Here is a 21,317-nt window from a genome sequence, read left to right as displayed (position 1 = left end):
CTTCTGCCACTGTAGTATGTATATAGCCACACACAGTATATTCATCACCTGAATATGCTGTATTTCAATAAAGCTTTATTTGCCAACCCCTATTCTGATTTCTTCCTGGTAGAAGTTCTGCATTGTGAGGTGGGGGCCATCCTGAACTATTTGACTCTGGGTAGACCCTTGACCTGACAGAGCCTCTGTGTCCTTATCTGTATGTTGTGTGACTTGGGAGAGTGAGTTCTAATGTTCCTGCTTTAGCCCTGGGATCTCAGTGAAGCTCTGAGTTCTCTACTGAATCTGGCCCAAACTTTGATTCTGACTCCGCCCATTTCCCTCCTCTTACCCTATCCTAGCTTTCCTGGATCCTTGCTCAACGCTCCTAGCTCTTCTCCCCACTTCTGCTGGAATCTCAGTCCATTTTTAACACCCAGCCAGAGAATGCATTTATGAGTAAAATCAGAGGCTCCTATCTCTTTTCTAGAATTCATTAGTGCCTTGCAGCTACTGCTCAAGTTCAAGCTCCTGCCTTGTCTGGCCCTTTTGTACCCCTCCAGCTTCATTTTGTGTGTGTTGGTTGTGTTCACCATCACACTCCAGCCTGTTGGCTGTCTTACACAGGGGGCTCACTTCCTACCTTAGGTTTTTGCTCAGAGAATGAATGAATGCTCTTCCTAACAACTTTGACTTAGTTCTCTTCACCTTTGAGGTTTCAGCTCTAGTGTCACCTCAGACAGCCATTTTTTTTTTTTTTTTGGTCGTGGGGCTTGAACTCTGGGCCTGGGTGCTGTCCCTCAGCTCTTCAGCTCAAGGCTAGCGCTGTACCACTTGAGCCACAGTGCCACTTCTGGCTTTTTTTCTTTTTGCTTATGCAGTGCTGAGGAATTGAACCCAGGGCCTCAGGCATGCAAGGCAAGTGCTCTACCACTGAGCCACCTTCCCAGCCCCCTCCGACAGCCTTTGGTGTTGTTATTGTTAGCTTTTTTTGTTTTCATCCTGGGTCCTGAACATTTTTGCTCAAGGCTGGTACTCTTCTACTTGAACTACCAATCCCATGCTGGCTTTTTTGGTGGTTAATTGAAGATAAGAGCCTCATGGGCTTTTCCTGTCTGGGTGATCCCTTAGATTGCAGCCTCCTGAGTAACTAGGATTACAGAAACAAGCCACGGGCATCTGTTTTGATAGGCATCTCTTAGAGCTGACATCTAGAAATTCCCTTATCACTCTGCAACATATCTGTGAATGATCCACTGACTAGAATCTGCTTGCTTGTTGGTTTACTTGTTTGTTTTTCTGCTTCATTAGATCGTGAGCACCATAAGATTCAGGACCTCATCTGTCTTATGAACTGATTCTTCCAAAGACAAGCACATAGTAGCATCAGTATCTTGACTGACTGTTGTGTTCCTGCTGAGATTCCGTGTGTGTGTGTGTGTGTGTGTGTGTGTGTGTTTATTGGTATTGGGGCTTGAACACAGGGCCTAGGCACTGTCCTTAGCATTTCTTTCTTTTTTTGTAAGTCGTGGGGCTTGAACTCTGGGCCTGGGCACTGTCCCTCAGCTCTTCAGCTCAAGGCAAGTACTCTACCACTTAAACCACACTGCTACTTCTGGTTTTCTGGTGGTTAATTGAAGATGAGAGTCTTACAAACTTTCCTTCCCAGGCTGGCTTTGAATTATGATCCTCAAATCTCAACCTCCTGAGTAGCTAGGATTACAGGCATGAGCCACTGGCTCCTGGTTGCCTTTAGCATTTCTTGCTTAAAACTGTGAATCTACCATTTGAGCCATACTCTACTTTTGGCTTTTTGGTGATTAATTGGAGGTAAAAGTCTAATGGACTTGTCTTCCCTATCTGGTTTTGAATCTCTATCCTCGGATCTCAGCATCTTGAATAGCTAGGGTTATAGGCTTGAGCAATGGATGCCGGGCATCCAGGACTCTTTATCTGCTGCTGTTCCCTTGTATGTCATTTGGAAGTCTTTCTGCTCTTGGTGCTAGGAGACACTGTACACATTCTCACTCAGGAGGCTGCATTCTTGTGCTTTCATTTCCTCAGGTAAGATCAGATACCTCAGAAGGATGAGCTTCCTGGAAGAGCAGCTGGTTCCTGGCCTGAACTGATTGACTTCCTCTTTTTTTTTTTTTTGACTTCCTCTTAAACTGTCCATTAGCATCAATCTGTCCATCCCCTTCGCCTACGTGGCTTTGTGGGTGGTGTCTCTGAGTGAGGATCTGTCTAGTTCTCTCCCTTCAGATGGTCTTATAAAACCATTTTTTACCACCATAATAAAGATGATGTATAGAGAGTTACAATTTCATAATTGAGATGGTCTTTTTAAGCACAAAAGAGTCTCTTTGGGGTAAGATTTTGTTCTTGGAAATGTGGGCCTCTGTTTACTGTGTTGGGGGGAAGGTGTTTGCTGCAGCTAGGGTGAGGGTCCTTTGGGACCAGAGGTAGGTCTCTTAGGGAGAAAGGCTGCATCCCAGTGACTCAGTCTTTCCTTAGGCCCCATGAAGGGGTAAACGGATTCACAGATGGAATTGTTTCCTCAAATAAGATCTGTTATACCAGTGGCCCACACATGCAATCATAGTTACTCAGGAGGCTGAGATCTGAGGATCACAGTTCAAAGCCTGGTCAGGTAGCAATGTCCAGTTAGTGTCCAGTTAACACCAAAAAGTCTGAGTGAAAACGCTAAGGGACAGCTCCCAGGCCCTGAATTAAAGCTGCAGTAGCAGCACGAGACACACACACACACACACACACACACACACACACACACACACACACACAGTAACAACCTGTTAAAATTCTAAGACTCAATCCTCAGAATATGACTTTAGTTGGAAACAGGGTGATTGTAATTAACATGGTTAAAGGGTGTTCCTGCTGGAATAGAGTGGGGCCTTAATCCTACGCTACTTTGTTGGAAAGACTACCCCTACAAAGACGAAGTCAGAGATTGGGGTTATGCTTCTTTTTTTGGGGGGGTCCGGTCATGGGGCCTGAACTCTGGACCTGGGTACTGTCCCTCAGCTCTTCAGCTCAAGGCTAGCGCTCTACCACTTGAGCCATAGTGTCACTTCCTGCTTTTTTCTTTTTTTTGCTTATGTGGTGCTGAGGAATTGAACCCAGGGCCTCATGCATGCAAGGCAAGCGCTCTGCCTCTGAGCCACCTTCCCAGCCCCGGGTTATGCTACTTTTGGCCAAAGCACACCAAGCGATCCCAGAGGTAGGGATAACTGTCTTGATCTCTTCTAGCTCCTTCTGTTCCTTTTTTAATTCTTACAAATGATCCTTCCTTCCATGGAGGATTAACAAATCCCACTGCCCATAAGTGTTCTTTAACTAAAACCACTCTCCTGATTAAGAGATTTCCATCAACATCATTGTCTGAATATGTGGTCCTTGCGTTTTGTCACTCCACTACAATGTCTCTCAGTTTGATCTGAGTTCCATCTACATTGATACCAACAGTTTTGTTCTGGATCCAAACTAAATTTGGGGGAGTTCTGTGTGGTAGTTATAAAAAACCACTCCCAGGGCTGGGAATGTGGCTTAGTGGTAGAGTGCTTGCCTAGCATGCATGAAGCCCTGGGTTCCTCAGTACACATAAAGACAAAGAGCCAGAAGTGTTGCTGAGACTCATGTGGTAGAGTGCTAGCCTTAAGCAAAAGAAGCTCAGGGACAGCACCTAGGCCAAGTTCAAGCCCCAGGACTGGCAAAAAGAAAGAAAGAAACAAACCCAAACACTCTCAGTGTAACAGGGAACACAAATGAGTTGACAAAGCTGTAGCATGCAAGGCAGGACATAGAATAATTCCCTCTGGAAGAGGAGACCAGTGGAATGTTTTACCATGAAGAGATTATGCTGTGGAGATCTGAAAAGGCTTCTGCAAGTGATAAGATGTTTTTTTGTTTGTTTGTTTTTGTTGTTTTTGATGCAAATACTGAGGTTTGAATGTAGGCTCTGAGTGCTGTCCCTTAACTTTTTTGCTCAAGGCTGGTGCTGTGCCACAGCTTCATTTCTGGTTATGTGGTGGTTCATTTGAGAAAAGAGTCTCATAGACTTTCCTGCCAAGGCTGGCTTTGAATCAAGACCCTCAGATCTCAGCCTACTAAGTAGCTAGGATTACAGGCATGAGCCACTTGTGCCTGGCTAAAGTAGTGAGTAAATTTTAAGGTGGTCCTTAAGAAGATCAAGACTGTAGTCATGTGTATGCAGTATGACTGGGCCTCTCACGTGGTAAGAGGGGGCCTATTCCAGCTATAACGGGTGAGGCCGAGTCACTGAAAGTTCTGTTAATATCTGCTAGAGAGTAATTGCAGTGCTTTGATGACTGGGCTATAGAAGCTGGACTTCAGGAGGCAGGGAGGCAGGAGGCAGTGAGGGAAGGTTTTTTGTTTTGTTTTGTTTTTGTTTTTGTGTGTGTGTCAATGTGTGTGTTTTAATCATCCCCCATATTGGTATTTATTACATAAATAACATTTCTAGCCAAAACAAGTAACAACTTCAGTGACTGAATTCCCAATGACCCATTAGCCAACCCAGAAAACAAAAAAGCCATAATGACAAGAAGAAATAAAATTAAAATTGAAAAGCACCTTTTCCTTGTTGTATTTAGTGTTTCAACTGAAACCCAAAGCTGATATTAGATGTAAAATCCACTTGCAGGATTCTTGTGGCTGTGGGTAGTTGTAAGCCTAGGATGAGGGAAGCACAGATGTCTCAAGAAGGTAAGTGAAGGAACATGAAGGAAGCATGGAGCCAGGGAGAGCAGCAGCTGATGCTAAAAGAGAATGGATCCTTTCATTCATCTACTGTGCCCACCTGCAGGTATCCAGATGCCAAATAATCTGCAACATCTGAGCTCAGGATATTCATCATATATAATAGTTATTGCTGGTGCAGTACTAAGTACTCTCTATATTATTGTTCTTTTTCTCTAGGGGGCTGGGGGTTCTGAGGTTTGGACTCTGCTAGGCTGGTGCTCTGCCAAATGAACCATGTCTGCAGCCCTGTTTTTTACTGATTGTTTTTTTATGATAGGATTTCACTTCCTGCCTGAGTGAATACCTGAATGTGATTCATTTATTCTAGACTGCCGCTCTTCCTGACATCACAAGCACACACTGCCTTCCATGTAGATGAAATCTTGCAGACTTTTCTGCCCGGATTGATTTGGAAGTGTGACTCTCTTTATCAAGCCTCTTCATTAACTAGGATTGCAGTATCTGGTACCCTGCTTATGATCACATCAGCCTAATAATATGTGGACCATAATTGCTCCATTTTATGGATGAGGGTACTAAGCATAGGGCAAGAGATATGCTTCACTCAGGGCCACACAGCTGGCTGCTGAAATGCTGACTGGCCTGCAGAGCCTGAAGTCCTAATCCCAGAATGCAGTGTGTCTCTCTGGCTTCTGTGAGTACAGGTGTGTGCAAGTTCATGGGAGAGCCTGGCCTCCTGAAAAGGGAAGCCCTGACTATTCTTTTCAAGTTGAGTGTGATGATTCAGCCAGGCCCTAAAGGCTAGGGAAGGGGTGGGAAGCCATGTGATTCTAGGCAGAGGTGCAGCACAGACAGCAGTCCGGACTGGGAAAACTGCAAGGAGTAGTCAAAGTCCCCAGGTTTGGGAGAAGCTGGGCCATAGGCAGAGCTGGGTCTGCCTAGTCTACCTTGCAGTTCATGGAATACTGTGTTTAGTAGCTAAGTCATGCAGCCAACTAATTGTTTTGTTTACCTCTGTCAAGCATTTATAGCTGGGCCAGGTGAGTCAGGGAGAAGCCCAGGATGATCCTGGGAAGGATGTGTACACTCCAGTTCCAGGCCTTGCTGTGCAGTCTCAGCCTGATTGAGGGCTGCTGGCTGAGTCTATGGTTCTGCTTCATTTACATGTGAGTCATCCATCAGTTTCTTACCGAATACTGAATGTACCCCAGACTGGTACTCCAATATTCCTAGAGGGAGGGACCCAGTCTCTGACCTTCAGACCTGTTGTACTGCTGCCAGACAGTGAATTTCAGACATGACCTTGAGAGCCCAGAAAAGGCCATGTGGTACCTTTCAGACTGCCTTCCTTACTACCCCTTGTCTCCTTGCCTCATTCTCATTCTGCCTTAATACCAACCTTTCAAGACCTCTGTTTTGTCTGGGTTTGATCCAGACATCACTGTCTTAGTTATATGTGTTTAGATACATTATTTATTGATTTATTTATTTGGTGCTGGTCCTGGACTTGAACTCAGAACATAGGCGCTCTCCCTAAGCCTTTCTGGTCCAGGCTAGAGCTTTATCACTTGAGCCACAGTTTTGTGTCTGGGTAATTGGATGGGTAATTTGATGGGTAATTGGAGAGAAGAGTCTCATGGACAGTTAGCAAAATGAACTCCCTTCCCATAGCTTAGTACACTCCTTCCCTTCTCCACAGCTTAGTATGTTCCCTTCCTAGGCAACACCAGGCCCACTTGGTAAAGGCAGTAAATAATCAGCCTCCAACACGCTCTACCTTGGGATGGCTCTTCTCTGGAATAGCTACCACCATATAAGCCATGTAAGCAACAAGAGCCTCTTAGAGTGATCTTCAGGTCTGGGCAGTTGAGAGACCCCTTATCTACTATTTGGACAGTAGCCATAAATCCTCATCTTCCATTATGAAGCCCCTGGCCCACACTTCCACACCAGGGTCTCTGCCTCCTCGTCCTTTCTAGCCCCTCCTAAACCTCCTAGGTTATATAGGTCACCTTAGACATAGCTGGTGCTGCTTCTCACTTCTCCCCTGTGAGAAGGTTTCTTGCCGGGTCCTTTCCTGGCAATAAACTTTTCTTTATTCTCTGTACCTGGATGTCTGTGAGGTTTTCTGGGAAAGTCTAATAATCTAGCATGGTCTTTCCTGCCCAAGCTGGCTTTAAAGCATGATCCTCAGATCTCAGCCTTCTGAATAGCTAAGATAACAGGTGTGAGCCATCACTGCCCAGCCTGAATACATTTCTTAATCTCTTTCTTTTGTCATTTCTTTAATTTTTTGGGGGGAGGGAGAGTGGAGACGTTCTCCTGGGACTTGAGCTTTGTGCTTGGGTGTTGTCCCTAACCTCTTTTGCTCAAGGCTAGTGCTCTACCACTTGAGTCATAGCTCCACTTCTGGCTCTTTTGGTAGTTAATTAGAGATAAGAATCTCACAGACACTGGGGGCTGATGGCTCAAGTCTGTAATCCTAGCTATTCAGGAATCTGAGATCTGAAAATCATGGTTCCAAGTCAATCCGCGCAGAAAAGTTCTTGAGACTCTTTTTTTTTTTTTTTTTTGTCGATTATAGGACATGAACTCTGGGCCTGAGTGCTGTCCCTCAGCTCTTCAGCTCAAGGCGAGCTCTCTACCACTTGAGCTACAGTGCCACTTCTGGTTTTCTGAGTGTTTATTGGAGATAAGAGTTTCACGGACTTTCTTGGCTTTGAACTGGGATCCTCAGATCTCAGCCTCCTGAGTAGCTAGGATTACAGGCGTGAGCCACGGGGGCGCTCACCTTTCATGAGACTCTTATCTCCAATAAACCACTAGAAAACTGGAAGTGGCACCTTGGCTCAAGTGGTAGAGCACTCGCCTTGAGCTGAAGAGCACAAGGACAATGCCCAAGCCCAGAGTTCAAGCCCCGTGACAGACAAATAAAAAAAAAAAAGAATCTCACAGATTTTCCTGTCCCGGCTGATTAGCACTGACCCTCCCCAATAAAATGGACATAATTATACTACTTAGTGCTTCAGGGGATAGGTTTTAGGATTAAATGAGTTTACACACACACACACACACACACACACACACACACACACACACACACACACACCACTTTGAATAGTACCTGGTGCTTAATAACTGTGATAGTGATGCCATTGTTATGCCCAGTGTGGGTTCTCTTAACCTAGACCCTCTGTAGTGGACACACTTTAGAATTCAGAGTCAGGCTTCAACCAGGTTAATACAGAGGATTTTTTAACTATAAAACAAGAGAATAGACTAATGAGAGATTTGCTAATGAGCCAGTTGTTCAAGCCTGTATCCTAGCTGCTCAGGAGGCTGAGATTTGAGGATGGCAATTGGAAGACAGTCTGGGCAGCAGAAATAGAGCTATGGCTGAAGTGGTAGAGTGTTAGCCTTGAGCCAAAGAAGCTCAGGGACAGCACCCAGGTCCTCAGTTCAAACCCCCAGGACTGGCACCAAAATTAAAAAAAAAACTGTAAAGGACATAGGAATATCAGCTGTAGGAGCAGCCACTATCTGAGTTGCCATCACATGGCTGAGGAAATGGTTCCAAACACCTTCTGCTCAGGGCCGTGGCAGAGTTCTCAAGAAAGAGTCCGAGTGGGACTTGGAGAGGGGAAAGCCATGCTATTTACCTAGTGGCGGAGAACTTACTGAAAGCTCTGCTAAGGCATAGGGAAGGAAATTGGTGGTGTGAGATGTTGGTGTTGGATGATGTTGATCTCCATCCTGTGCACAGCTAAATAGAGCAGTTGTTCTGCCAGGAGCTGGACCTGGAGAGGCCATGCCTGGCCACCATCCTCCCCCTGAAGGGTCTCACACCACTGTGGTAGTTGGAAGGTCAACATCTGGAATGGCTGTATCGCATTCTGCATAGTGGGCAATGATGGTTGTGTTGCAGCAGAGAATTAAAATATTGATAATTGGTGGTCTTTGTCAGTGTGAGCTGAGAGAACAGAACTTGAACAGAGGATTTACAGAATCTTGTATTTCTCATGTTGGGGAAACTGAAAGTCTGAGCTCAAGGCTGCCAGAGTCAAGGTCATGGTCAAGGTGCTAGTTTATAGCTAATTGCTTTTTTTGCAATTAACAATTAGGGGTGAAGACAGTGTTCAGGGGAGAGCTCCTGTTTCTTCTCATGAAGACACTAATCCCACTCTTGGGGCTCCCTCCTCATGAAATAATCACCCCAAATTCTGGCACATTGGTGAATTTGGCAGAAGGGACCCAAGCAGTCAGTCTGCAACATCCACACAAGTGTTCTTAAAATTAGGAATGTTGGCACAGTGCAATTGGTTCCCTGTGATCAGGCACCTCCCTCCCCCCATGGCCAAAATGTATTCAGACAACACATGAATTGGATAAATAAAGACTATTAATACACGTGTCTTTTTAGATCAGATTTTGTTGCTAAATGAGTTAAGAAGTTATTAATGTTTTAGATTTTGAAATTGAGGCAAAGATGTGCTTGACCTGTGGTATTTTTATGACTTTCTCTACTCATCAGTCATAGTGATCTCTGGAAATGTGAATAATGCCCCTGGCTCTCCTGTAGGAAACTACTCCTGGTCCCCTCCTCTCCTGTCTTCCCCACCTCTGTTCCCAGCCACATTGACTGCATGAAAACCACCTGCCTCTTACTACATGGAATGCTTGTTCTCCCCCTCTGTCTCTCTCTCTGTCAGTGTCTCTGTCTCTTTCATATACACTCACACACACACATATATACACAAACTTCTTATTTTTCTGTTTATGTGGTACAGGGGAATTGAACCCAGGGCTTCATGTGTGCTAGGCAAGCACTCAACCACTAAGCCATATTCCCAGCCCACGTACAAACTTCGAATTGGTCCATATGGTTCAAAACATTAAATGTAGATAGATGAGGCGGGGTGGGGGGAGGGAATGATCAAATGAATGTGGGGAATGGTCACAGCCAATATATATAAAGGCTGTGAAAAATAAAAAATTTAAAATGCATTGAATAGAACAAATAAAATGGAAAAGGGATGTTAGGAAGAGCAAAAGGACCCTCCCCGTTCCTCACTCCCCCAGGAAAAAGCAAATGTAAAAGGGCAGGAAGAGCATAGTTCCAGGAGGGCTGTGTGGTTGCCAGGGGCTTTGGGGCTGGAAAAGAAAGAGCAAGAGGTGAAACTAGTTTCCAGCAGAGTTGGCTGGAGCAGAGTATGTCTGGGCTGTGTGATTTAGCCTTTGCTAGAGGCCTCCCCCACTTCCCTCCCTCTTCCCTTCTCTCCCCTTCCCTCCCTTCCCTCCCTTCTGCTCCTCTCCTCACTTTTCCTAACAAATTCTAGAATCTGGTGACTTATAGAACAAACACCTCATAGTTTCTGTGGGTCAGGGATTTGCACTTTGCTGTATGAAGTGGTCTGGTTCGTGTGAGATTGTAGTCATGATATCTAGCTCTTCACCCTTCTGGGGTCTCAACTGGAGCTGGGTGGTCTGCTCACAGTGTTGTGTTGTAGCTTGATTTCCCTAGACCAAATGATTCAGGAAGGAGGAAAAGATCAAGCTGACAGCTCTATTCCCTCTTTGACCTAAATGTAGTCTCTGAACATGTCCATGATACTTGAAGCTTGCTGGGAACCAAGTGCTGTTTGCTAGAAAACACAGCTACTACCTTTGATAAGAGCTGTTAAGCCTTGGAGCCTATTGATACCCTGTTTGAAAACATTGCTTGGCACGACCACTTTGCATAAGAACCTCCACCACTTTACATAAGAGCCACTAAGCCTTGGGCTGGGAAGGTGGCTCAGTGGTAGAGCGCTTGCCTTGCATGCCTGAGGCCCTGGGTTTGATTCCTCAGCACCACATAAGCAAAAAGAAAAAAGCCAGAAGTGGCGCTGTGGCTCAAGTGGTAGAGCACTAGCCTTGAGATGAAGAGCTAAGGGACAGCGCCCAGGCCCAGAGTTCAGGCCCCACGACTGGACCCAAAAAAAGAAGAGCCACTAAGCCTTAAAACTTACCTATGACAACATTGATTGGCACCTTCTGAAGATTCCCCACCTATGACCTTTTGCAAGATATACTTTGCAGTTTTGGTGCCTAGCAACCCTATTGACCTGCTGATGCTAATTACCCTGCTCAGCGTGCTATGTATACTGCTGTGTAAAAAATAAAGTTTGAGACCTTGATCAGAACCCTGTCTTGGTCTCCTTCCTCGTGTCTGGTTTGTCTCTCATTCAGGTCAGTTCCTCTTCGAGCCCTTGTTGACCGACCCCGCGGGCCGGGGCAGAAGCTCTATTCATTAAGTTAGAAATAATATCTGAAATGCTGCCTCTGTACAGGAAGAGAACCAGACTCCAGCTCTTCAGGGGAGGAGTGTGACAGAATTGGAGGCCATTTGAGAGCCTGTTGTGTGCTTGACATCATGAATGGCACAAGGGATCCAAGGTGCAGCCCCTGATGTACACTCTAGAAGTTTACATCTGCCAGAAAAGTTATGCTCTGCTCCATGACTGATCATGAGAAGGGAGACAGACTTCTTAGAGAGGTCTGAAAAAGTGGAAAGCAGAATGGATGGTAGCAGAGGGAGGCTCTAGGGAGGAGCTGGCTCCTGCCTTCATGTATTTGCAGCTTTCTCCTCTGTTTTATTTATTTATTTATTTTTTGTCGGTGTGAGGCTTGAACTCTGGACCTGGGCGCTATCCCTGTGCTCTTCAGATAAAGGCAAGCATTCTGCAGCTAGAGCCACAGCACCACTTCCAGTTTTCTAATGGTTTATTGGAGATCAGAGTCTCATGGACTTTTCTGGCCGGGCTGGCTTTGAAACGTGATCCTCAGATCTCAGCCTTCTGAATAGCTAGGCTTACAGGTGTGAACCACTGGTGTCAGGCTTACCATTGCTTTTTGTTCATCCTTTGTCCCTCCATTTCTGTGCACTAATTTTATTTTTATGCTGAAGAAAAATAGAAAGCTATTATCTATCCTACTTCATGAGGTTATTTGACTATTGTACCTAATTTGGTTATTGCAATTGAGATATTGTGGGCTTTAGACAGTGGTCAAATGCAAATAAGATTGATTCATTGGTTGTTTGATGGATCGAGTCATTCATTCATTCATTCATTCATTCATTCATTCATTCAGTACATTTATTGTTGTACCAACTATGTAACCAGCAAGATATGTGCCTTACATTCTTGTGGAAGAGACACCTAGGTGGTAAACAAGCAAATTAATAAATATGACAGTGGTTATTGGAACTGTGGACTTTTTGTTTTTTGTTTTTTTTTGTCGGTCGTGGGGCTTGAACTCTGGGCCTGGGCGCTGTCCCTCAGCTCTTCAGCTCAAAGCAAGCGCTCTACCACTTTAGCTACAGCACCACTTCCGGTTTTCTGGTGGTTTTATTGGAGATAGGAGTCTCACGGTCTCTCCTGCCCGGGCTGGCTTTGAACCACGATCCTCAGATCTCAGCCTCCTGAGTAGCTAGGATTACAGGCGTGAGCCACCAGCGCCCAGCTGCGGACTTTTTGTTGTTGTTGTTTTGTGCCAGTACTGGGGTGTGATCACAGAGCCAGAGTATTTTTGCTTAGTTCTGCTTAAAGGTTGATGCTCTACCATTTGAGGCCCATCTCTATTTCTGACTTTTGGTGGTTAATTGGAGGTAAGGTCTCACAGACGTCTCAGGTTGTTTTCAAACTGCCATCCTCACATCTCAGCCTCCTGAGTAGCTAGGATTCCAGGTGTGAACCACTGGCACCCAACAATTAAGAATACTGTTAAGGAACTAAACAGACTGATAGTAAGTGGTCTCTGAAAAGCACATAAGGTGAAGAGAAACCCTTTTTCTTTCCAAAGGTTTAAGTCTGCTGAGATCAACCAACTGGAGACAAAGATATATTCATCCTATTTTGTAGTTGGAAGAACCATAGGAGGTGATCAACCCACAATCCAGTGAGATTTAAAAACAGAAATCACTTCACCTATGCTCTGCACCATGGAGTTGGGGAGTATAGGTAATTTAGAGGGATGGTAAATGATTTTTAGGTAAAAAGAGCAGTATTTGCACTTTGTCAGAGAACCACGAGAAAGGTAGGTACAGAGAACAAAGGTAGGTTTATTGCTGGGAGGGGGGCTGGCAAGACCCCTTCTCACAGGGTAGCAGTGAGAAGAATCATCTGGTATTTTCTGAGGTGACCTGTATAACCTAGGAGGATTAAGAGGTGATACAAGTGACTAGGAGGTAGTGACCCTGGTGAGGGCCAGGGGCTTCATCATGGCAGACTAGGCTGCTGTCCAAATAATAGATAAGAGGCCCTGCATCTGCCCAGACCTGAAGGTCACACTAAGGGGCTCTTGTTGCCTTATATGGTTGTAGCTGCTCCAGAGAAATGCCATCTTAAGTTTGTGGAGGCTGATTATTTACTGTGTTTTTAAATGGGCCTAGTGTTGCCTAAGAAGGGAGCATGCTCAGCTGTGGAGAGGAAAAGGAGTGTATTAAACTATGGGGAGGGAGCTCATTTTGCTAACATAGGGAGTCTGGGACAAGGTTCCCATAGGCTGTGGGGGAGGTAGTGACAGGCTCTGAGAACATGGGGACAGAATTTTCCTAGGAATAAAACTTTCTTACTTGGCAGATAAATCTCAAGGAGTCCCTGGAGCTGCTCTAGAAAAATAGATAAAAGGTGGACATTGGTAGCTCATGCCTATAATCTTAGCTAATGTGGAGGCTGAGATCTGAGGATCACAGTGTGAAACCAGCCCAGGCAGAAAAATCTGTGAGACTTTTCTCTCTGTTTAACTATTAAAAAGCCAGAAGTGGAGGTGTGGTTCAAGAACAGCAGAGTTGAGGAAAAATGACAAGTGAGAGCACAAGGCCTTAAGTCCAAGCCCAAGTACCAGTATCAATTTTTTTTAAAAAAAGATGTGAATAGACTCCTGTCTTGAAAAAAACAGGAAAAGGCAGTATTGGAAGTATGGTTCAAGAGGTAGTGTACCAGTCTTTGGTAGAGTACCAGCCTAGCAAACAAAGGCCCTTGACAGTTGAAACTGTAGTAGGTACTATCAAACCATTCTTTCAAACTTCTTTTTTTTTTTGGGTCCGGTTGTGGGGCCTGAACTCTGGGCCTGGGCGCTGTCCCTCAGCTCTTCAGCTCAAGGCTAGCACTCTACCACTTGAGCCACAGCACCACTTCTGGCTTTTTTCTTTTTGCTTATGTGGTGCTGAGGAATCGAACCCAGGGCCTCAGGCATGCAAGGCAAGCACTCTACCACTGAGCCATCTTCCCAGCCCCTCTTTCAAACTTCTTTAGAATGCAGAATAGAGAATATTGTAGAGTGGTTAGAGTGTGGGATCATTCATTACCCTCCTTTCATGTCAGCCCTGACCCCTTCCCTCCTTCCCTCCCCTTCCCTCCATGCCTTCCTTCCTCTGTCTCTTTTTTGGTTGTACTAGCATTTGAAGTCAGAGCCTGCTGCTTACTATTCAGTTGCTCTACTACTTGAACCCTGCACCAGCCCACTTTCTGAGCCTTTCTGAACCTCAATGCCCTTATCTGTAAAATGAGGACAATTATCTCTGAGCTCTATAATTTGGAGTATTTTCAGGAAAATTTTATAAGAATAGTTGAAGTAATAGATATGAAAACACCTAAATGCTTAAGAGCATTATTGATGAGAAGGAGCACATCTTTTTTTTAATACATTTTTTATTGTACAAATGCTGTACAGAGGGGTTGAGTTACATGAGTAAGGTAATGCGTACATTTCTTATCAAGCATTGCTGCCTCCTCTTTTGCTTTTCCCCTACCATCCCTTCCTTCCCACCTCCACAAATACGCTCCATAACCCCCACACCCCCTACCCATGCCTAAATTGTAAAGTTCATTTTTCAACATAGTGTCTTGTACATCTCATTGTTACAATGGATCAACCTGTATCCCTATTTAAATATTTTGTTTTTTCCCTTTCCCTCCCCAAATTAGAAAACTGTATATACAAGATACAGGGCATTGACATCAAATACAGTGAAAACAGGGGGTATACCTTGGGGGAAGAACATACAAAGAAACAAAAAAAATATCACATGGTACATTATAAATATGTTAGAAACCATAGCAAGAAAGAAAAAGACAAAACTTGTGTCCCTATCTTGGGGTTCATTTCGCTTGACATCATCTTATTTGGTCATATGTACATAGCTTTTGACCTTTTCTGCTTGTCCCTGACATATACTAGTTATTGTAAGTAAGGAAACCATGGGACCTATGTTTCTTTGGGCCTGGCAAGAAGGAGCACATCTTCACTCCAGATTTATCCTTTGTGTCCTGGGCTTTTTTTTTTTTTTTTTTTTAACTTTTTTTGGCTTTGATAATTGGCTTTGATAATTGGATGCTCTCAGATGAGATCTCCTGGTGTCAGGTTAAATCCATGTTGCCTTACAGGTGGGTGGGCAGGTGGGTGGCCTGTTCTAGGATTTGTCCTAGTTTAGCAGCAGTGGTGTTCCAAGGAAATGAAAAAGAAATGAATTTAGGCTGCTCCTGCAAGAGTCTGTGTTACAGGAAGCTCAGCAAAAAGGACATGGTGTCTGCTATCTCTGCTGGCTTTTTAGAGACAGTGTGTGGCACCAAAGCCCTGGTGCTGGGTTATCCTGCACATCACCAATGGCACTGAGAGCACATTGTAGCTCTTTTCTCATTGATTGATTGGTGCTGGTACTGGGGCTTGAACTCAGGGCTTCCCACTTAGCTTTTTGCACATTACTAGTTCTCTCCTACTGGAGCCACACTTCTACTTCCCAGAGATTATGGCTTTTTCAGAATGCTACTCCAGTCAGTCTTTGTACCCCAGCCCTTCTTCACCTCTGGCATTGTGTAGCAGTCACTCATCAATCTGTGACTGGTCAAGTGCCTGCCATGTTTCTGAAAAGGACAATCAAGATGTCAGGGTGTTCCCCCATCTCTGCCCTCAGGGCTAGGCATCAAGGCTGGGCTGTTACAGTGGACCAGAATGGCAAGACCTGATGGAAATACTCCCCAGGATACATTGGGGAGAATACAATTGAAGCTCCTAGCTAGCAGGTGCTAAGCTGAGTTGGGTTTGATTTCTGTCTTCAGAACTAGAGAAAGCAAGTATAAGCAAATATATGGAGAAGCAATAGTGCTTGGGGCATTGGTGAGAAAAAGGTTGCAGGCAGAGTAGCTTCTCCCACCCAGGCTTGGCTGGAACTCAAACTCATGTGGTTGTACGCCTGTTGCAGGACCCCCACCAAGAAGATCACTTCAAAAGCAAGGCTTTATTCAGGTGGGCTGCAGCTCCGGCTTTGTCCCACACACTGACTCAGCAGAACTTAGGAGGAAGCCCCGAGCTGAAATTTCACAGTGTTTATAAAGGCAAAAACTACAAAGGGATAAAAGGAGAAGAAAAAAAAGAAATCACAGACTGACAAATTTAAGGCAACAAGAGGTGTCAGCAGGGCATTCCAAGGCAATAAGGGGTTGTAGGGAGTTATCAAACTGGCTGGGTCTTAAAGGGCATTCCAGAGCAGTTAAAGCTTAGCAGGGAGTTTCCTGGCTAGTTGGGTTCTGATAAGCTGTAGCTGGGATAATTGGTGGTCTGGGTTTGTTCACAGGGTCTGTTTATCTTGGGCCAGCTTGGTCATCTCCTGAAGTTTGTGGGGACCCAAGGCCAGCTATAGTACAAAGTGGGGCCTGACTTCAAAGTAGCTTTGTTCAAGTAATCTATGGTTTAGCAGTTTCAGCACAAACAAGACGGTTTCTGAAATTCAGGTGGGCCCAAGGTTAATATGAGCAGCAGAAGGGTTACTGCTTCTAAACGAAGCCACTTTTAACTCTTCAATGTCTCATATCCACACTAGCCCCTTCCATATCCCAGGATAGTTCTTGTGTCCTGGATTCCTCTTCCCTCACTCCCTCCCTTCTTCCCTTCCTCCCTTCCTCCCTTCCTCCCTTCTTCCCTTCCTCCCTTCCTCCCTTCCTCCCTTCCTCCCTTCCTCCCTTCCTCCCTTCCTCCCTTCCTTCCTTCCTTCCTTCTTTCCCTCCTCTTCCCTCATCCCCTTGCCCCCTCTCCCCTTCCCATTTCCTTCCTTCCTTTTTTTCCCCTTCAGGAGTTGAGACTAGAACTCCAGGCATCACTTTGTCAACCAAGCTTTTTTTCTCAAGGCTGATGTTCTCCCACTTGAGCCACACCTGCACTTCCAGCTTTTTTTCTGTTTCATTGGAGATAAGAGGCTCATGGACTTTTCTGAAGAAACTGCCTTTAAATCATGATTGTCAGCCTTCAGCCTCCTGACTAGCTTGGATGACAGGTGTGAGTCACCAGTACCAATCTAGCTCTACTTTCTTTACCAATTCAATCTAATCCATAACTTTTAACACACTGAGTTTGGGTGGTGGCCAGTGTCATATTCACCATAGGCCTGAGCCCCCTTCCTTCCACTCTGAGAATCTCTTAACAGTTGGCCATCTGATATATTGGTGGATCCTCCTCTTCGGTGGTGCTGGGGATCTTGCAATGGGACAGTCCAGATGGGGTGACATGTCATCACTTACTGATGTATTCTTTTTTTTTTTTTGTCGGTCGTGGGGCCTGAACTCTGGGCCTGGGCGCTGTCCCTTAGCTCTTCAGCTCAAGGCGAGCGCTCTACCACTTGAGCTACAGCGCCACTTCCGGTTTTCTGGTGGTTTTATTGGAGATAGGAGTCTCACGGTCTCTCCTGCCCGGGCTGGCTTTGAACCGCGATCCTCAGATCTCAGCCTCCTGAGTAGCTAGGATTACAGGCGTGAGCCACCAGCGCCCGGCTACTGATGTATTCTGACAGTGCCTTAATTTCATATTTTTTAAGGAGCCTCTCCCTGCCTTCCAGCAACTCAACACTGGATCCCACAAAACTGGCTCCAGCCTCAGTGATGGCTGTGATTCTTCTTGCCTGGTGCCTTCATGGTCTGCAGAGGTGTCAGGAGCCAGCAGCTGAAGAGCAGTCTGCAGCTTTGAATGAGGTGATGTACAGATTACTTACTCCTCAAACTCTTTCTGTACCTAAGTGTGTAACTTTAGCATGCATTTCAGTGCACTTTTTTTTTTTTTTTTTTGGTCATGGAACCTGAATTCTGGGCCTGGGCACTATCCCTCTGCTTTTTTTTTTTTTTTTTTTTAATAATTTTTTATTGTGAAAATACCGTACAGAGGGGTTAGAATTACATGAGCAAGGTAATAAGTACATTTCTTATCAAGTATTGTTGCCTCCTCCTTTGTTTTTCCCCTCCCATCCCTCCCCTCACATCTCCTTATCCCTCAGATCTTCATCTCAAGGCTAGTGCTCTGCCATTTGAGCCACAGTGCCCCTTTTGGCTTTTTCTCTTATGTGGTGCTGAGGATCAAACCCAGGGCCTTATGCATGCAAAACCAGCACTCTACCACTGAGCCACCTTCCCATCCCCTCATTGCACATCTTAAAATGCAACTTGTAGTATTTGAGGCACAAAAATGGTGTTTACTCTGAATTCTAAGATTCCTAAATAGTTAACTTATTTATGCCCCAGAAATTGATATCATTACCTCAACTAAGTAAATGACTAGTAGTATTAGCCAATAGATGAATTCAGGCCCACTGAATTTAATATCAGAAGCAATGCAGAGGCACAGAGGCTTGTAATTAGGGTGGGCGCTAGTCTCTCATGCCTGTAATCTTAGCTGTTGAGGAGACTGAGATCTGAAGATCATTGTTTTGAAGCCAGCCCAGGCAGGAAAGTCCATGAGACATTTATTTCCAGTTAGCCAAGGAAAAGCTGGAAGTGGCCAAGTGCTGGTGGCTCACACTTGTAATCCTACCTACTCAGGAGGCTGCATCTGAGGATCAAGGTTCAAAGTGAGCCTGGACAGGAGAGGCCATGAGACTCCTATCTCCAGTAAGCCACTGGAAAACCAGAAGTGGCACAGTAGCTTAAATGGTAGAGTGCTTGCCTTGAGCGGAAGAGCTGAGGGATAGTGCCCAGGCCCAGAGTTCAAGCCCCACAACCAACAACAACAAAACACTAGAAGTGGTGCTAGCCTAGAGCAAAATAAGTTCCAGGGCAGTGCCAGGCCCTGAGTTCAATTTCTAGGGCTGACGCAGAAAAAGGCTTATTCTTAGTTTAACCTTCTCCTGTTGCTATCTGGAAAGTATTAATATTTGAACAAAAGGTGCTGTGTTGTCACTTTGTACTGGGCCCCTCTACCCTGTGGCTAGTCCTGAGGAAGGTTCATGTGCCTCATCCCTGCTACATTGTGTGCTTGCTCTATCATGGAATCTCGGTAAGTGTGGGGGAGTGTCAGCTGGTCCTGAAGTAGTGAGCTCCCCATCCTTGGAAGAATTCAAAGTTGAAACTGGAGGAAATTGGAATGCCAGATGGGAGGAGTTAGAGTAGGCAATCCTTAGGATCTGAGTTCCTATGAACCCTGATTGTAGGATTCTGTAACTTATCCTTCTACAATGTTACTGAATGTCAGAAAATAGAGGAGATGAGGACCGAGGAAAATGGTCTAGTGTGTAGGATTCTGCAAGTACGAGGAACTTGGAGTTATTTCCTTACTGTTGGCAGTAGTACTGGGCTGCTGACCCTCTGCTCTCCCCAATGTTATCTGTATGGGAGAAGCTCTGTTCTAGTGCTGAAAGTTCTCCTCTTGGTCAAAGGTCACAGCAGTGACACTAGAAGTGCTAGTGTCCTCCTTCTGAGGCCTAGCAATTACTTGCCCAGCACCTTTGTTTGCTAAAGAGGGGAGTGTGTGTGTGTGTGTGTGTATTTGCATGTGTGTGTGCATTGGTAAACAGGATGGACTGGAGGGCAGGAAGAACAAATGACACTCCAGACCTCCTGCCATGTATGTGACATTCCTTCTCAATGTTGGAACTTTAGGCAAGTTATTTTCATCTCTTTTCCCCTCACTTTCTGCCTCTGGAAAAGGGATCTGAGAGAATGAATTTTAGCAACTTGACTCAATTTTTAGAGATTTTCATTAATAACACAATTTATACAGCACTTTGTGTTTTTCAAAGAACTTTTCACATATGTGAGCTCACCAAAATTGTCTTAACAATGAGAAGGTGGTATTTGCACCATTTAAGTGATAAAGGAACAAAGGCCAAAAAGACAGTGGGTGGCAAAACTAGGCCTCTATGTCCACCATTTCATATAGGGATCTTGGCTATTTTCTAAAAGTTTATCCTTTTGTTCATTGAGCTAATAATGACAGGTTCCCATAATGTGATACTCACATAGTCCCTAGGCTGCTCCTGTGCACAAGGATTGTTTTTCTAAGACAGGATCTGTCCATGTAGCCCATGTTTACCTCATACTCTTAGTGTTCTTCTTGCCTCTGTTTCCTGAGTACCACAATACATGGCCACAGGGATGGTTTTTGCTGAGGTCCTCCATCCTTCTCTGGTCTGCTTTGACTGGGAATGTAGCAGGGTGAGAGCCAAGCCCTGAGTTCTAAAGTTAGATACCTTCTGTTCACATCTCCCAATTTGTCCTGTAGCTGAGTGGCCTGGACAAATGACCTTTTGGGACCTGATTTTTTTCATGTGTAAAAGAATGGTAAACTTAGCTTCTTTCATGCAGGGCTGGTGCTATACCACGAAAGCTTTACCTCTACTTCCTACATTTCTTTCTAGTTAATTAGAGATAAGAGTCTCATAGATTTTCCTGCCTGCATTGGCCATGAACCATAATTTAATGATCTTAGCCTCCTGAGTAGCTAGGATTACAGGTATGAGCCACTAGCATTGGGATATTAGGCATATTTTTAAAATTAGCTTTTAGGCTTGGAATTGTAGGCTTCTTTGGTTTTCTTTTTAGTATCTGTTAAGTAATTTTCAAGGTACTGCCTGAAGTCCCAGGGAGCCCCTGTGAACCTACTTGAAAGAAGATCTCATCACTTAAAAAACAAAACAAAAAAGAGAACCACCAGGAAAAAAAAAAACACCCTGCATAACACCTCTGTGAACATGGGAAAGCAAAGAAGGTAAGTTATGATATCCACTTCTTGCTGCCATTTGGTATTTTGCAAACTGCCACTGCTATTAACAGTCACTTTTGAGTATTTATGATCTTGCAGTTAGTTGGAGCACTTTGATTCTCATAAGAAAAACAGGTTCACATTTAGAAAATGTGCCCTACAAGTAGCTGAGATCCCTCAGGGAGGCTGATGGATGGGGCCCACACAGGGGAAGGAAATGCAGCCACCTCGCCAGCCTGCAGAACTTTGCCTTTTCCACACACCCTAGTTGGAAGCTGTTTTTGTTTGTTGTGGTGGTGGTTGTTTGTTTTTGTGTTTTTTTTCCAGTCTTGGTATTTGAACCCTGGACCTGGGTGCTATCCCTTAGCTCTTCAGCTCAAGGCCAGCACTCTACCACTTGCTGCTTCCAGCTTTTTCTGTTCATGTGGTGCTGAGGAATTGAACCCAAGTTCTCATGCATGTGAGGCAAGCACTCTATTACTGAGCCACCTTCCTAGCCCCTTGAAAGCTGTGTGTTTATGTCTGGATCCTTACCCTGCCAGGGATGGACTTTCTGTGTGGCTCTGGCATAGTGTCCCATGGCAAAAGGACATGTA

At 44.9% G+C, this 21,317-nt stretch overlaps 1 protein-coding gene across 21 annotated transcripts in view; it reads left to right on the top strand.

Moving 5' to 3' along the window:
• LOC138810943 (hepatoma-derived growth factor-related protein 2-like) overlaps positions 1–21,317 on the top strand; it is a 289,960-nt gene that overhangs the window by 213,416 nt on the left and 55,227 nt on the right. For 19 of the 21 annotated variants that reach the window (XR_011367295.1, XR_011367293.1, XR_011367296.1 and 16 more), the window contains one exon: positions 17,570–20,727. The gene's annotated coding sequence lies outside the window, so the exon portion shown is untranslated. Of the gene's footprint in view, positions 1–12,650; positions 12,723–17,569; positions 20,728–21,317 lie in introns of those variants that run through there. The other 2 variants (XR_011367285.1, XR_011367297.1) reach the window with 2 other exon arrangements.

The sequence above is a fragment of the Dipodomys merriami genome, unplaced genomic scaffold (genome assembly GCF_024711535.1).
Source record: "Dipodomys merriami isolate MVZ:Mamm:240054 unplaced genomic scaffold, mDipMer1.0.p SCAF_512, whole genome shotgun sequence".
NCBI lineage: Eukaryota > Metazoa > Chordata > Mammalia > Rodentia > Heteromyidae > Dipodomys > Dipodomys merriami.
This window is presented reverse-complemented; position numbering and strand designations above follow the sequence as displayed.